This window comes from Nannospalax galili, unplaced genomic scaffold (assembly GCF_000622305.1).
Source record: "Nannospalax galili isolate Female #2095 unplaced genomic scaffold, S.galili_v1.0 scaffold1488, whole genome shotgun sequence".
NCBI lineage: Eukaryota > Metazoa > Chordata > Mammalia > Rodentia > Spalacidae > Nannospalax > Nannospalax galili.
In genome coordinates this window covers 1,424,069-1,440,288 of record NW_008358859.1, presented here as the reverse complement: position 1 = coordinate 1,440,288, position 16,220 = coordinate 1,424,069, and the positions used below count along the sequence as shown (strand labels likewise).

Here is a 16,220-nt window from a genome sequence, read left to right as displayed (position 1 = left end):
CTCCACCGTGGTAGCATCTGACCACTGTCTCGCTCCTGGTGCTGGGACTTGCCCACAGTGATGAACTGCAGCCTGGACTTGGGAGCACTTTCTCCCTAAGCTGCTTCTTGTCAGAGTTCCTCGTCGAAGCAACAGAAGTGACACTGGGTACCACTCTCCCTCATGAGCCTCCTAAGTGGGCACAACCCTTGCTCAGTATAGTTCTCACTCAGGACTGTTCCACAAGGAAGGGCTGGAGTTCTGCCCACGGGATGGGTTCAGGTTAGTGGGATGAGTCTCTGAGTCAGCCCAGAGACCCGTTTTAACCTTGCAGCACAGTCCACTCCAAGAGTAAGAGCCCTGGCCCATATATCTTAGAAGCTGCAATCTGTGTGTACAAACGATTACCTACTTTTATTTCTTGTTTACACAATAAATTTCCAGGATTTCCAAACCTTGTGGATCAATGGTCCTTTGCCAGAAAAAGATCAGTCACAGGGTGGGACAGTGTTCCATGTTTTTAACCAACTGTGCCGAGTACTCTAGATACACAGCCGAAACTGAGGGAGGCCACTGTTACAGGGACCCTGCTAGTGCCTATACCACGACGTAAGCGTGCCAGCTCCAGATGCTGCCATGGGACATTTGCGGGCTGAGGGAGGAGAGTGGACACAGCCGAAGCCCCTGCAACCAGAATGGCAGAGATGTTTCCTGTGCGAGGTTCTGCAGGTTTGCAGATCAACTGCAGGCAGCGGGTACCAGATGAGCACCTGGTTTAAGAGCCAGGTCTAGAACATGCTAGCGGTATGAGCCCGGGAGAGTCTATCAAACCTACCTGAGTGTCAGCACTCTCACATATTCCTCCCGCCTCCTGAATGAATCTGGATGAAAATGTACGGAACACACTGGGAAGAGCAGCTGGCACGGACATGGGGTGGCACTGAGGCCCCTTCCTCTCATGCAAGAGGATGCCGAAGCCTCCCACAGCTGAGGGAAACCACTAAGCAGCTCGACACCCTGAGCACTGACTGCAGAGTCCGCCAGGACAGAGGGTGGAGGGTGAGCCCAGCTAACCAGGTACAAGGTGGCCCTTCTCTCTCTGGTCTCTTTCCTTTTGTCTCCAAAGTCAAAAGTAGGTAAACAAAAGAACCTAACAGCAGAGGATGAGGCAGCTCCTCATGGCTGAACTTCTCCCCGCACCACAAGATTGGGGAGCAGGTCTGACTTTGTCCCCTGACCTCACACCTGTCCTGGCAGTGCATACTTACCATCAACTCCACAGATCCCCACTCTCTAAGCATCCAGGGTCTCTGTGTAAGGAACGTGCCCTGCTCATGTTTCGGGCTGGCCACACTGCCAGTCAGCACTGCTCTACAGACCTCACACACATCACTCAACTAGAACTCACCATGATCCTTTGAGTGGGTGCTATCATTACCATCCCCAGTTTAAAGAGGAGGAACCTCGGGCACAGAGAGGTTAGGTAATGTGCTGCAGTCACACCACTTGCAAGAGGCCAAGGTGGGATTCGCACCACAGCAGCCTGGCTCCACAGCCATGATCCTGGCCCTTCACCACGGGGTTCACTACCACTGCCTCTTGGCACAGCCATAGGATGAGGTTCAGTTTCAAAAGCACCTTTCTTCTGAGTTCTGTGTGTTTCATTTATCATCTCAACAACCCTAAAAGGCAAGTAGGAGACATGTAGTATCTGCATTTCAGACACAGTAACATGGAGCAGCAGCAAACAATGATACACAGTCCCACATGGTCAGACACTGCTGAGTCACTGTCTGCAACCAAAACTCCAGTCTTTGAAGCCTTGCCATTTGATTATTGAGTTTTGGTGACCTTAACAGATACCAAGAGTATATCCAGACCTTGCTGGTCCAAAGCAGACTTTCTGACTCTCAGACAAGGATTTTCTCAGAGAATCACAATTACATAAACAATACCATGTGGTTTACAACTTACTAGGAGTCCTACATTCTAACCAAATAACTGTTTGGCTCATTGAAAATAATCAATGAATCCATGTACTAACTCTCTGAGAAAAAACGGGTTTTCTTAAATGTACTAAGACAACTTTAAAGAAAAATCTAATTGATCTAATCACAAACTAAAACCTGACAATGAAAACATTTCAATCTGCATCTATCAATGTGTCCTCAGCTCCTACTAGACTCATGGTACTGACTCTGGAGACCTTTGTCACCAGGGAGCTTGTGACTCCCCAGGGGTTCCATCAGCTGGCTCATCCCTCAGCATCCCTCAGAGGAGTGGAGAGAAGCAGACAAGCACAATCCCTGCTGCCCTGGGAGCCTGTGAACGTGAAGTCACACAGCAACCCTTTGCTGTCTGGAGGGCAAGGCATCAAAGGAACAAATCAAGGACACAACTGAAGGGGAAAAGTTTTTTTTAAAAAAAAGTCTTTGGGGGAAATCTGGACAATGCTCCTGCACAGCCATGGAATGCACGATAGCTGCCCCCGCCAACCCCCCCCTAAAAAAAAAAATTCAAGGTTCTGCTCCCAACTCCAGGACATCTGTGATCACTGGGACTCTGTATTCACAGGCTGCTTTACCTGTTTGTATTTCTCAACTGTAGTATTTTGCAATTCTCTGAAAAGAAACCCAGGAGGCTGAAGGCAGCTTTCCAGGTATGTAGGTTTAACAGGCAAACCAAGCTCAGGAGCAGGAGGAGTGTTCACGGGAGTTCCAATCACCATGAACAGCTCGCAGAGACGAATTTCAATCTGTGATTCTAATGAATGATATCAATTCTTACAGTTATCAACAAAGCTTAGAGAGGGCTTCAATCCATTCTGGGAATCATTTAGACACTTCAACCGTACACGATTAAAACATCAGCATTAAACATTAATGAATAAAATAACGAGACACTTAAAAAATAATCTGTGCTTCACTGGGCCACACTAAAGACTACATGTGATTTTTTTTTTTTTTTTGGAGAATATTTTGGCAATTCAGACAACTGTCAAGTCTGATTTTTTGCTTTGTTTTGTTTTGAAGAATTTTCTGAAAAAAGGTATACAATAAAAATGCATTATTTGTAAAATAACCATAAGAACAGATGACATAACTTAATCTGGTGTAGGGACCATCAGAGCTGACCAGATTTCAGCAAAGACAAAAGCATTTCAGATCATGTTAAAAACCAATGCCTGTCCTTATGTCTAAAAGAAGTAAATTATTAAAAGATGAAGAAAGGTGAATTTTGGTAATGAGACAACTTTGTATTCTTCCAGCTTTTAATGATAAAAATCTAAGCTTTTTTTTCTCAGTAATATTTGAGAACACAAAACATAATCTGAGGATGCAGAATGTGGCATTTAAGAGACTCACAAATTTAAGTTGCTATTTCTAAAAAAAAGAAAGGAAGGATTAGGTCTGCAACAAGGCCATGTGGTGGCAGAGAAGGAGGCAAGGGAAAGGGATGACTGTGTGTGTGTGCGCGCGTGCGTGTGTGCGCGCCCGCGCATGTGCGTGTGCGTGTCTGGGGTAGCAAGGGAGACTTTGGGCATGTATCCTGGATGTGTTTGAGTTATATATAAGTATCAGCCAATTCATAGTTATTGCAAAACATGGACAGAAAAGGAAATACCCTGCATGGGGAAATGTACGCATTAAACTTAAATTTTAAAAGGATGACAACACAGATTACACTTTATTTTTAAAAACTTGAAATGAATTTCAATACAGAAAATGAAGACAGCATTTTGCAATTTATCGTTCAAAGGAGTCTCTAGTTGAGGAAATCACTGTGCTACACTTTGAGAGATGAAATGTTACAGCTTGTACACCAAAATTAAAAAATGAAATTAAATTAAAAAATGAAATGGTTACCAAGGTAATGCAGGTCAGGGGATCAAAGGTGAAGGGTCACACATTATTAAAAAGAAATCCAAAAGGACGGCTGCATCATGATCTCTGCAAAACAAAGGAGCTCCAGTAAGTACAGCTGCTATCCCCAGAGTGCACAATCCAGCTCTTGAAAAGACCCCACTGGCCGCACGCGCCCTTCCTGAGCCCCTTCCTGAGCCCTTATGGAGCCGTTTTTATTCGGGTACAACACCAAATTTTAATTACCTGTTACCAACAACAACAACAAAAAAAATGTACATTTAACCATTACATTAACCCCCAAATATTCCCAAGTGAAAGTGGAGCCCACACCCCGTTTTCTGGAGACGACAATGTTTGATGAGTTGCCAGCGTATCGGAATCTAATTTGGTCACAGCATGGTGAGTTTTTTTCCTCTCCTCAAGGAATGAGTTCCAAAATTGAATTTTTGCAAATTTCTTTCATTTGAAGTAGCTGCATAAAATTTCCATTATTGGAACATTTAGTATAACAATGTTCTGGAAGACAGCAATAAAGTGATACATGATAAAATAAACTGTGCAACTACATCTATTAAGGTCTGTTCTCACATTCAACTTCCACTGCACAGAGGAAAGACATTTTAAGCAAAATAACTTGAGTTCTGCTGGAGTGACAGAGTTAACAGGAGACTGACAGGAGGAAGATCTACAAAGGGGAAAGGCAGCTGACAAGCTTCATTTGTTCAAAAACGCTACTCCTTACACACTTCCCCCATTAACAAGTTAATTCATGTTCTTAACAGGAAGAGCCCAGGTGGTTTTGGAAACTCTGCTACCCAGACGGTGGCACTTACCTAACTGCAGTAAGCAGCTATGGTGAACAATTCCAACATTCACCACACTGGTAACGCAAAGCCCTTGGCGCCCTTGGTCTGAAAAGTTAAGCTTCAGCAGGTTCGGGTCCCTGATCTCAGGACCCAAATGCCTTATGCTGACCAGACGGCAGCATCTGACAGGGTGCAAGCAGGCACAGCACTGCTGGCAAAGGGAACTTGGCTTGCTTACCACGCTTTAAGAACCCCACTGGCTGCTCCTTCTAGGCTCCCCCTGGTTTCGCCCACCACAAAAGCACTGGAGGCAGCTTTGTTAAAGTCACATTCTCCATATGCTTATGTTAAAACACAGACAACTGTCCAAAAGGATTTCATTAACAGGAACTAAGTATTCCTTCTAGTAACTTAATACAGTCAACAAATTAACTCTATCAATGCCAGCTTTCAGCTCCCTCTGATTAGGTTTTGTTAAATTAACTTGCAGAGTGCGAGTCATGCACTGGTTTTGAGTATGTTAGTGCCTTAAGGCCACATTTCTAAAAGCAGTTTTCCCTTTAAGTTGCATGACTGGAGAGTAAACTAGCACTCCCCGTTTTGGAATGCTCACCTCACAGAGTCCATCACAAACACATTTGTTGCTGGGAGGCATGCAGGCAATTTTGAACACTACAGAAGGAATCAATACCCCATCAAAACAAGGCACACAGTGCTTTAGCAGCGTCATCATTTAGACTATTTCAGCATGTTTCTAACAAAAGGCTTCAAGAAGCCAGCAGCGTGGCATCAAGTCAAGTTTTGTTTTTCTGGGATATTTTCTGTTAAAAAGCAGCAGTGAGACTGGGATCAAGCACTGTATGTGACACTCCCACTACCAAACTCAGATTCATAAACGATCTCATCCTTATAACGGGGTCAATTCTGAATGCTTCTAAAAGTTTTCTAAATCATTCTTAAATTCCACAGCTTACAGAAACATTTCCCCAAATTTCTGCCAATTTATCAATCCCTGCCAGAAGCTTCAGGTATGGATGACCAGAACCCTCTGCGGCCTCCTAGTTGTCAGGAGCTGTCTCTCTCTCTAGCTCCTCAGCACTCGACCAGTCAGCTCCAATCCCTCCATGAGGATGCTCTCCATCTCCCTACCTAAATGCCTGGCAGCTCTGACACGAGGATTCTGAAAGTAACTGTGCTATTAATGCAGGTATTAGATGATTTTTTTTTTTTTTAAGTAAAAGTCAGGCCGGGCGTGGTGGCACACACCTCCGGTCTACATAGTGAGTTCCAGGACAGCTGGGGCTACAGGGAGACCCTGTATCAAGACCAAAAAAAAAGTAAAAGTCAATTAAGAATTTCAGCCAATGTTTTCCAACATTTTCCTGTTTGGGGAAGAGGAGGTAAAGACCACAGGGAGTTTATAGTCCTCACACCAAGTACCCAGAACAGAATTTGGTAAAGTATGAAAGGTGCTAGCAACCTTAAGGGCAAATGCCACCCTAGAAGAACGGAATGTACTGAGCGCAGACAGAGTCCAACCCATTCGCTGAGTAGCCCTGTAGAATTCAGGCCTTTCCTGCTGAAACAGTATTATGAACAGCAACTCTGGCTGATGCCTATTTAACCTGAAAACTGTGAATCTTAAAATAAGCTAAACTAATCAATCTTAAACCAAACTAATCTTAAACCATTTCTTCTGCTCTAAATCTTAGCAGTCCAGGGCCCAGGTAGCTCTATACTTCTTCCCCAAGGGCTGACTCTAGTCCTAACTGGACTCACCATGTTTGCTCCCTGCAACTTTCTGCCTTCTAGACCATTCCCAGGTCCCAAGCAGAAGTAGACCTCATGAATCAAAATTACCCATCTTCCTTTTTCTTCTCCAGAAGCCTTCCTTTCCTTCACTAAGGCCACAGTCGGCTAGTAGTGACGGCCACACTGAATTAACACAGGACAGACAAGGGCCGTCAATACCCAGAAACAAGCCCCCAGCTAGAGAGCCTACCGGCCTTTTCCTAGCAAGCAGGATGGAGCTCTAACTCACTTTGGGAAGACTTGGCAAAACTGTAATTTGTCTTTCTGGAACTAGTAATGGAATTAAACAGTAAACGCTCAAACATCGTAACCAACCCTGGAACCCTCCTGTGCACCCTGGCTCTAACTCTATAAACAGCTCTCCACAACCACATTCATGACCTTCGTGTTGGAAGGGACTGAGGCCCTGGCGTGCCAGCAGAGTGCCCAGGGTGCTCTCCGCACTGTCAGCTCTCACCTGGGCAACACCATGTTTCCCAACAAACTCCAGCACTACACTCCATTACAACCCTGCACGCAAAAGGAACTGAGCAGTCTCTCTGACAGAGCACCAAGGACAGCACCTCTGACAGAGAGGGCAGGACAGAGTGTGTTGTCGTGCCCCCCACCCCCAAGCCTACCTCTTCCAGAGAGGCAGCAAGAAAACTCAGAGTCAGAGGAGCCAGGACAGACCTGAGGAAGCCATCAAAACAGAAGCCCAGACACTTTCTAGCTCTTTACAGAACGGCATCAGTGTCTGCTGCACAGCATTATGTGCAGCAGACACTGACCTCAGCAAGTGTGTGCGCCGATTAAAGAAATACCCGGCCAAAGGAGGTTACCATGATGGGGCAAAGTTTATTATTTTAATCTATAGATATAAATAAATAAATCCCTAGCATGCCATTCTGCAGAATATAAAATGCACTTCAGCTAAAAATGCAGCTTCTAACTAAGTGGGGATTACATATCCATGTTGGATTTTCCAGATTGGTACAAGTGCCATTTTCTCAAACACCAAAGCAAAGAGAGAGGTGTCTGGTGTTCCTGTCTGCCTCTCCGAATGCGGCCTGGTGAGGGGCTGCACCCCTGCCTCCTCCCCTTCTGTTAACTGTAACTGTCACCACCAGCTTTCCAAGCTTTCAAAGGACACACCTCCTCTCTCACAACTCTCCAAGGTGACCTCAGATACTTGTCAGTTTCCCAAAACCTTCCAGAAATGCTACAGCAACCTACACCTGTAATTACAGCATTCCTACCACATTCCTAAAAAAACAGAAAGAAAAGTCAAGGCTTGGCTCGGAAGCACACACCTGTAACCCACACCTAGGGCAGCTGCGGCAAGAGGATCCAGAGTCCCAAGGAGGGCTGAACTGCACAGCAAGAAGAGAAAGAAATAAAGGGAGCAGAGCAGCAGGTGGGGTTAGAGGCGGGTAGAAAGGACAAACCCGAACTGAGGACCCTCCTGCCTACCCCTCACCCTCAAAGTGTAACTTTCTCCTCCAGTGACCTCGAAAACTCGCCAAACAATAGAGAACGGGACAAATTTCTAAAGGAGCCAGGAGACTTGGGAGATGCGCATGTTCACTGGAGTGTAAGGACAGTCACAGCACCTCCACAGTGTGCAGCTGCGAACCACAGACAAGACTGTGATGAACAAAGACAACCACACAGGCTCTCACGCAGAAACTAAAGAGCAGAGTGTGCGGAAGGCGCTAGCACAACTGTGCTTACCAGAGATGGAGAAGGATGAGGGGCCAGAGGGAAAAGGAGCGAGGGGAAGGGAGCATGCAGTGATCTTTCCTTTTTAGAGATAAGGGTTCACACGTAGCCCAGCCTGATGTCTAACCCATGGTAACCCTACTGCCTCAACCTCCCAAGTGAGCCACACGCGTGGCCAGGACAGCTTCTGTATTCTGTAGTACTGTACGACTGTGACAACAATTGTGAATTTCAAAACAGCTAGCAGAAATGATTCTGAGTGCTTCATCACATGCACACATATGCACGCACACATGCACACACACGCACGCACGTCTAAGTAAAGAGATATGTCAATCGATAACTCTGATCATTATTAAAACATCACACTGTATTCCACAAATATGCACACTTACGATGTGTCAATTAAAAATAAAAATAAAGGGCCGTGTGTGGTGGCGCATGCCTTTAATCCCAGCACTTGGGAGGCAGAAGCAAGCAGATCTCTGTGAGTTCAAGGCCAACCTGGTCTACATAGTGAGTTTCAGGACAGCTGGAGCTAGGAAGGAGATAGATGATGATAGATAGATAGATAGATAGACAGATGATGATAGATAGATAGATAGATAGATAGATAGATAGATAGATAGATAGATAGATAGATAGATAGATAGATAGATAGATAGATAGATAGATAGATAGATAGATAGATAGATAGATAGATAGATAGATAGATAGATAGATAGATAGATAGATAGATAGATAGATAGATAGATAGATAGATAGATAGATAGATAGATAGATAGATAGATAGATAGATAGATAGATAGATAGATAGATAGATAGATAGATAGATAGATAGATAGATAGATAGATAGATAGATAGATAGATAGATAGATAGATAGATAGATAGATAGATAGATAGATAGATAGATAGATAGATAGATAGATAGATAGATAGATAGATAGATAGGGAAACGACTCCATGGAGAAAGCACCAATCGAGTTCAGATCTCCCAGACCCACCTAAAGCTGATGACAACAGCATCCATCTGTAATTCCAGCAAGTCTGGAACAAGATGGATAGAGGCAGAGACAGGAGTTCCCAGAAGCTCACAGGGAGCCTGGTAGGGAAGTAGTGGCTGAAACCAGGCCTCAACAAGGTGGAAGGTGAAGGCTGACCCAAGGTTGTCTTCTGCGCTCTACACATGCATGTGCCCCCACCGAAACACATGCACCAAACACATGGTAAGTTAAACAATATACAGCGCTGTAGCTCAGTCAGCAGAGCACTCCCCTAGCATGCACCAAACTCTGGGTTCGATCCCTAGAACCACACACACAAAGTGCAGTGACACACCCTGTAATCCCAGCAGGAGATGTAAAGGCAGGAGATGCTCAAAGTCATCCTCAGCTAATACACTGTGAGTTCCAGGTCAGCTTGGTGTGCAGGAAAATGCCAAACAAACAAACATTTTTAATTTATTATTTTTATTGTATGTGTATGCGTGTATTGCCTGCATGTATGTAAGTACACCTGTATCCTACAATGTCCACGAAGATCAGAAGAAGATGTCAGATTTCCCTGGAACTGGAGTTACAATAGTTGTTAGTCACCATGTGGGTGCTGGGAACCAAACCCCGATCCTCTGCAAGAGCAGTCAGTGCTCTTAACACTGAGCCATCTCTCCAGCCCCAAAACAAATATTTTTAAAACAATGTGCAATTTGTGAAATGCCAGATGTTCCTCAATAAAGACAGCTGTGTGAGGACCAGACTGTGGAGTGGGAACACAGCACAGGGACTAGTCACCCTGCACACATGGACCCAGGCTGCCGGGCTGTGGCTGCCGTTCACAGAGGCTGAAAGGCCTCTAGGGAGGCCATAGGAACTGCTGCTCCAGATCTATCCACTGCCTGCCTATTAGCAGAGATAAGAGGCTCTTCACTGTTCATACAAAGACAAGTACAGCAGCAGGCACACAAACCAACCTGAAATAGCTGCACTGATCACTACACCCATACTGGATGTACTCCTGAAATTTCCCTATTTTCAAAATCAAAAGGTCAAGGCATAGCTTCTCTAGGAAGAGACAATCTGAAATCAGCTTTGAACATACTTCTACCTGAGCAAATAATATTCTAATTAACAAAGTATTTTTAAGTTTAAAATCTTCCAGTTATCCTACCACACTTGTAAAACTGAGCAAACCTTGTAACAGCTAAGCCCACTCATTCTAGAACTAGCCCATGGGGGGAACAGATGACAAAATACAGGCCAAGATCCCCCAGATACAAGGTTAATAGAAACAACAAAAAAAGGGAACAAACTGACCTGCTGATGATCTCATTGGTTACTTGTCTGTGGACTCCCTAGTCCTATACCTCAATGCTCACTTCTTTTCAAACTGAATACGGAGGCCCCATCTCAACCATCTCTTGTGAAAACAGTTTCTCACATCTCCCACTAGGAGACTGTGATTCTAAATACCAAAGGGGCTGAGAGGTCTGCCTTTCAGGCAAGTCTCCCAGATGAGTCAGGTCAGAAGCCCACAGCCCTCCCTTTAGAAACACACAGGCATATTCAACCCCATCCTTTCGACTCCACAGACATACCAGCCTCAGGGGCAACCAACCTAAGCGTCAAAGATGTGAAAAGGTAAATTTTAAAAGAAAATTCAGGCATGGAGATGATTCAGTAGGTAATGCGCCTGCCACACAGGCATGACGACCTAAGTTCAGATCCCCAGAACACATGTAAAGCCAGGCATGGCAGCACGCATCAAGAGTCCTAGTGCACCTATGGCAGATGGGAGCCACAGGCAAGAGAACCACAGAGCCTCAACCACAAATGAGACACCCTGCCTCAAAACGAAGCAGAAGGTGAGGATGGACACCCACGGCTGTCCTCTGACCACCACATACGCACCATGGCACACACACACACTTCATACAAACACGTGTACGATACCAAAATGTTAGGACAACAAAATTCAAACAGTTTATAGGCAATCCTCTCCACCAAGACGTAAAAACTTGCAGATGCCTAGCATACACCCTACATCTTTAAACCCCAGAGAACAGGGCTGCAAAGGAGCAGTGGCTAGCTACGAGGGGTGAGAGTTCCCTTCAACATGCAGTTGGAGCTGGCTTCAAGCAAGAATGCCTGCCACATCCTCCTTTTGTAGTCTTGGGACTCTTACTTCATGTTTCAACTAAGTGAGAAGTAACTCTACTGCATAACACAGCACTTACAACACAAGAGCAATGAACACTAGAGCTCTACAGTGTGTCTGTGGTGCTGACCCCTCTCACATCCCTTTTCTTACCTGACCCCAGAATTTATCCTCAAGACATGCCCTTTGGGGGCAAATGGGTAAATGTTAAGGTCAAGACTGTAAACTTAAAGCTGGATTTGAAGGCTGAGCACTCTCCCCAGGTCAAGCACTAAAGGGCTAGTTTGTGGGGTTCTCCTCCAGCCCCAATGACTCACACACACGCACTGCCACACTCTGTACAGGGTACTGCAACATGGAAGCTCCAGGTTCATTTGGTTAATGAGAATGAATGTCAGACGTGCCCCCCAGGGGCAGAACATGTGTCTAGATGCACCACTGAACCTCTCCGAGCACCTTCCAGAATGCATGGAAAGGCAACACACAGTCTGGATCCGTCCAGAGAAATAAGCTGAAGAACTTATATGCGAGCTAAAAATTAAGGGGGATTGTTCCTGACGAAAATCACCCACTCCGCAACTATTTATGAAGCACCTACTCTGGGGCAGACTTCGGGATCAGGTGACAAGTGCGGGCACACAGAAAGGAAGAGAGACAAAGCCTCAGCCTGGCCTACCCTAGCAATCCAGGCACGACTCGGACCTAGAACAAGCAACTTCAGACTCCGCAGGTGTGGTAAAGACGCGCAGGATACTATGAAGACACACGGCATGGCACGTCAGCCATGCATGAGGAAACCCACAAATAAAGCCAAACAGGAGAGTATCACCCAGAACACCTCTCCTGTCAGGGGTGATGAGAACATGGAGGTCTGAGAGCTGTGCGCTGCCTGTCTGAGGAGAGATGACAATATACACCGTGTGGCATCCCTGAAGGGTCCTGGAAAGCTAGCTCACCAGGGAACCCAGGAGATGGGAGTAAAGCAGGGACAGTCAGAGGGAAGCAGTCACTGGTGACCAATGAACCGGCACAATGTAAATGCGAGAAGCACGTGCTGGATACACAGAACGCTCCATACGTAATATTCTAACTTAGCTCTAACTAAACCTTTCTAAAACTAAAGTAAAATTTTTGTTATAAGCTGACCATGGAGATTTGACTTGAATGTCTGGGAGGCTGGAGTTCTCTTTTCTGAAGCAGGAGACACAGAAGGAAGACCTCTAGTTCTATTTCAGATATGGGAGAGGGGAGATCTGATGGGGATCAGAGAAGACCTCTTCTAGTGTGTTAACTAAGTAGAGATCTGAACCCGGGAATCAATGGAGGACTTGGCAAAATGGATCTCACATAGGTGGGACTACAAACCAGTATCAGGAAGAGAAAGGGATCCTCTGAATGCAGCTCATTGGTGGGGCATTTGCAGTGGGGGGGGGGGGGGTTACACCATGAAGGAAGAAGGCCCAAATGCACAGGACAGAAAACAGTGGCCGTCAAGACTGGGGTTCTGGGGATAAGCTGGCCTCAGAGTACAAACTTCAACTGTAAGAAGATCAGCAGGTGCTTGCCCATGAAGGGATCCTGGCCAGTTCCCAGCCCCAGCAGCTTCTGGCTTCCTGTTTGGTGACATGATTTTCCCCCTCCAAGAGTGTGATTTTCCCATCCAAGAGCGCTCCTGAATCAATCGTTAGACTCTTACCAGAGGCTGAGCCAAGTGAGCCACCTGAGCTTAGACTACAGGGCTCCAAGACGGTAAGCTAAGTAACCTCCTCACTGTAAGGGTCTAGCCTTAGGCATTTTTATTAATACAACGATACTCAGACTGGCACACTCAAACCAAAGTGTCAACAAGTGCTATCTTCTCAGATATACAATTGTAAAGGAAAGTCTCAACTTTTTTTTTTTTTTTTTGTCTTTTTGAGACAGGGTCTTCCTGTAGCCCCAGCTGTCCTAGAACTTACTATATAGACCAGGCTGGCCTTGAACTCAGAGATCCACCTGCCTCTGCCTCCCAGCTTATATTGAATTTTTTAATGACAGTTTATTACCATTTTTAATTCTGGACATATTTAAGTATTTTTATAAAATAAAAATATAATAAAGCAACTTCTGTAAGAAAGGACAGACAACCTGTGGCAAAAAATACATGGCGACTTCACATGCTCCCTTCTGCTCAGCACGAGGAGTCTCTCAAACACACGGTTGCTTTCAGTCATAACTCAATGTCTTGAACATGTACATCAAGGTCTTCCAGGCAGCAGAGTACAGGGAAGTCTGCACGAGCAGCCAGAAGGCAGATCGTGCCGAGCTACAGCAAAGTCGTGTGGCACTGAACCCCCACATGAAAGCATCAGTAAATGAAGGACAAGCTTTGTATGCTTGCCCAGTTAGAAGGAATTATTGCCTACCAATATGATTCCAAACAAACAAGATCATCATGAGACTAAACTCAGCAAAGGCCCATGAAAATACCGTAGGAACTTCCCCATTAACTGACCAAAAGAGTAACGCTACAGTCCAATGTAGTTAAACTAGCTTAATTGCCATGAAGTAGGCACAGAAAGTAGGTAGGTGTACACAAGCACACACGCACACGCCACTGCTTTAAGCAGGATAATGCTATAAGCAAGAAAGAAAGGTTATAAAGACCTTTAATATAAAACCAGTTTGATTTTTAAATGACTGAAGTCATCTCTCACTTGCGTAAGTCCCTCAAGGATAAGTAAGATTTGTAAATTATATTCATACACCTGAAAACAGAATAGATCAAAGCAATCTAACTCCAAGAACCCAAAGCACAAGTGTATAGTTAGATCCTTCCGAAGAGAATATAGTTATATTTTTATAAATTTCTTTTTCTGATTATCAGTGTGTGGTAAGGTGGAAGAGGAGACAACTTTGGAGCTGGTTCTCACCTTCCACCTTTCATGTTAAGTTCCAGGGATTAACTCGGGTCGCCAGGATGGTGTGCAAGTGTTTGTGCCCACTGAGATATCTTGCCAGCCCATAACTACAATTTGAATTGGGGATATCAGTACTAAATGATAACCCCACAATATTATCTTCATTCACAACCGTCCTCTCTTCCCTCTGTGCTCTACAAGTCCTGTCTCTGCTCTAGACTAGAGAGAGCAACACACTGTCCTGCCAGGTGTGCCTTGCATTCTGGTAGTATCAAGTGCATCTCGATGCCCACCGGCTCAGCACGATGTGCTGGTTGGTAGCAGGCGCTGTCATTATGTTTACAGTGCACTTAGCAGATCACTTACCATCAAGGAAGCCCCTGAAGTGACTTTTGTGCTCTGTACCTTAAAGGCTTAGGGTACTGCCTAGCATACAAGGGTTCCAGTATTTGCTGAACCAATGCTCTCTCTAGGCTTTCTCTCCCCATAGAAGTTGCTCTCATTGGTCCATCTGTGAGCGAAAACACAACCTCCTCTCCTCTGTCCCATGGAGCCCCTGTTCACAGCTTAAGAACTCAAGAACTGCCCAGTGCACACTACCGCCGTTCCCTCCCCTCTAGTCCCCACTGTAACTGGTTTGCTCTTCATCTGCAAATCCAAATTCTTTGTACTTTTTTTATTGAACAAGTATATTCACCACAGGACAATGAAAATAAATGGCATCACACTCCACCATGTGGCTGGAGTCAGAGGCCTGGGATTCGCTGCCAACAGCTCTGACCCCTCCCAGTCCATACCCAACCTGTCCCCAGGGCTGGCAGATGTTACTTCCAGACCCCAAACCCCGCTTCTTCAGATAAGCCACACTCTCCCCAACTGTAAACCTCCCTACTCGGTTCACAGAGCTAACATCACCTGCCGAGCTCCCACCTAAGCAGCCTTTCCATCTAGCAGCAGCCTGGGCTGCTCCTTCCTACCCCTCAGATGACTTTCTAAACATATGTCCACTCTTGGGACTACCTGCCCTGATCACAACTATACGCATCTCCAGAGGCCAGAGCAATGCTGGTCAGGTAACCAGATTCCTGGCTGGCCTGTTTTACCAATTCTGTAAAGGCAAACAACGCTGTGAAGGCAAACTGAGTGTCAGCTTTGTCCACTCTCAGGTGTCGTCTGTTTAAAAATTTTAAATCTGGGGCTGGACAGATAGCTCAGCAGTTAAGAGCCCTGGCTACTCTTGCAGAATCCCAACACCCACACGGTTGCTAACAACCATCCATAACTCCAGTTCCAGGGGATCCGATGCCCTCCGCAGCACTGCACAACATGGGTGCACGTCCATACGTGCAGACATAACACTTATAAAACAAAAAATTTTTAAATTAAAATAAATCAAAAACTTTTTTAAATGTTTTAGTCTTCAATGAGTCCTGCTTAGCCAGAAATTTGCAGTTATTTTTTTGTATATTAAGAATAATATTAACAAATGTGTATTATAGATATTATATATATTGCATCCATAATGGGACTGGGATGTAGCTCAGAGATACAGCACTGGCCTAGTCTGTCTGAGACATGAGACTCTATCCTCAGCCCTGTGAGATGGGAAGAGACAGAAATAAACCTCTGTCAGACATGTGGCAAACACATCTCTTAGTTACATTTCAATCTTATGAACTTTTTAGCACACAGAAAAGTTGAATTTATGTGCAGTCAAATCGGCTGGCCTTTTCTTTCCAACTCTGGTGCCATGGTCAGGTTGGCCTTTACCATTTGAACACTATGTAAATAAGGACCCATATTTCCTTCTACTATTTTTATCATTCTAATTTCTACACTTAATTTATTTTGCTATAAGATATGATGCAATAACCTAATATTTTTTAAGGAATAAGCCAACTGTTCTAAATCCATTTAAATAAATAGCCCACCATTCACTCCTCAAAGCAGTACTGCTAACAAAAACTGAATCCTAAATGCATTCTTCAGCCTGACACCACT

At 45.0% G+C, this 16,220-nt stretch overlaps 1 protein-coding gene across 2 annotated transcripts in view; it reads right to left on the bottom strand.

The window, feature by feature from the left end:
* Positions 1 to 16,220, bottom strand: part of Camta1 (calmodulin binding transcription activator 1) — a 912,046-nt gene that overhangs the window by 845,502 nt on the left and 50,324 nt on the right. The window contains exon 1 of one of the 2 annotated variants that reach the window (XM_029558273.1): positions 3,846 to 3,921. The exons of the other annotated variant lie outside the window; for it this stretch is intronic. The gene's annotated coding sequence lies outside the window, so the exon portion shown is untranslated. Of the gene's footprint in view, positions 1 to 3,845; positions 3,922 to 16,220 lie in introns of those variants that run through there. 2 annotated transcript variants of the gene reach the window in all.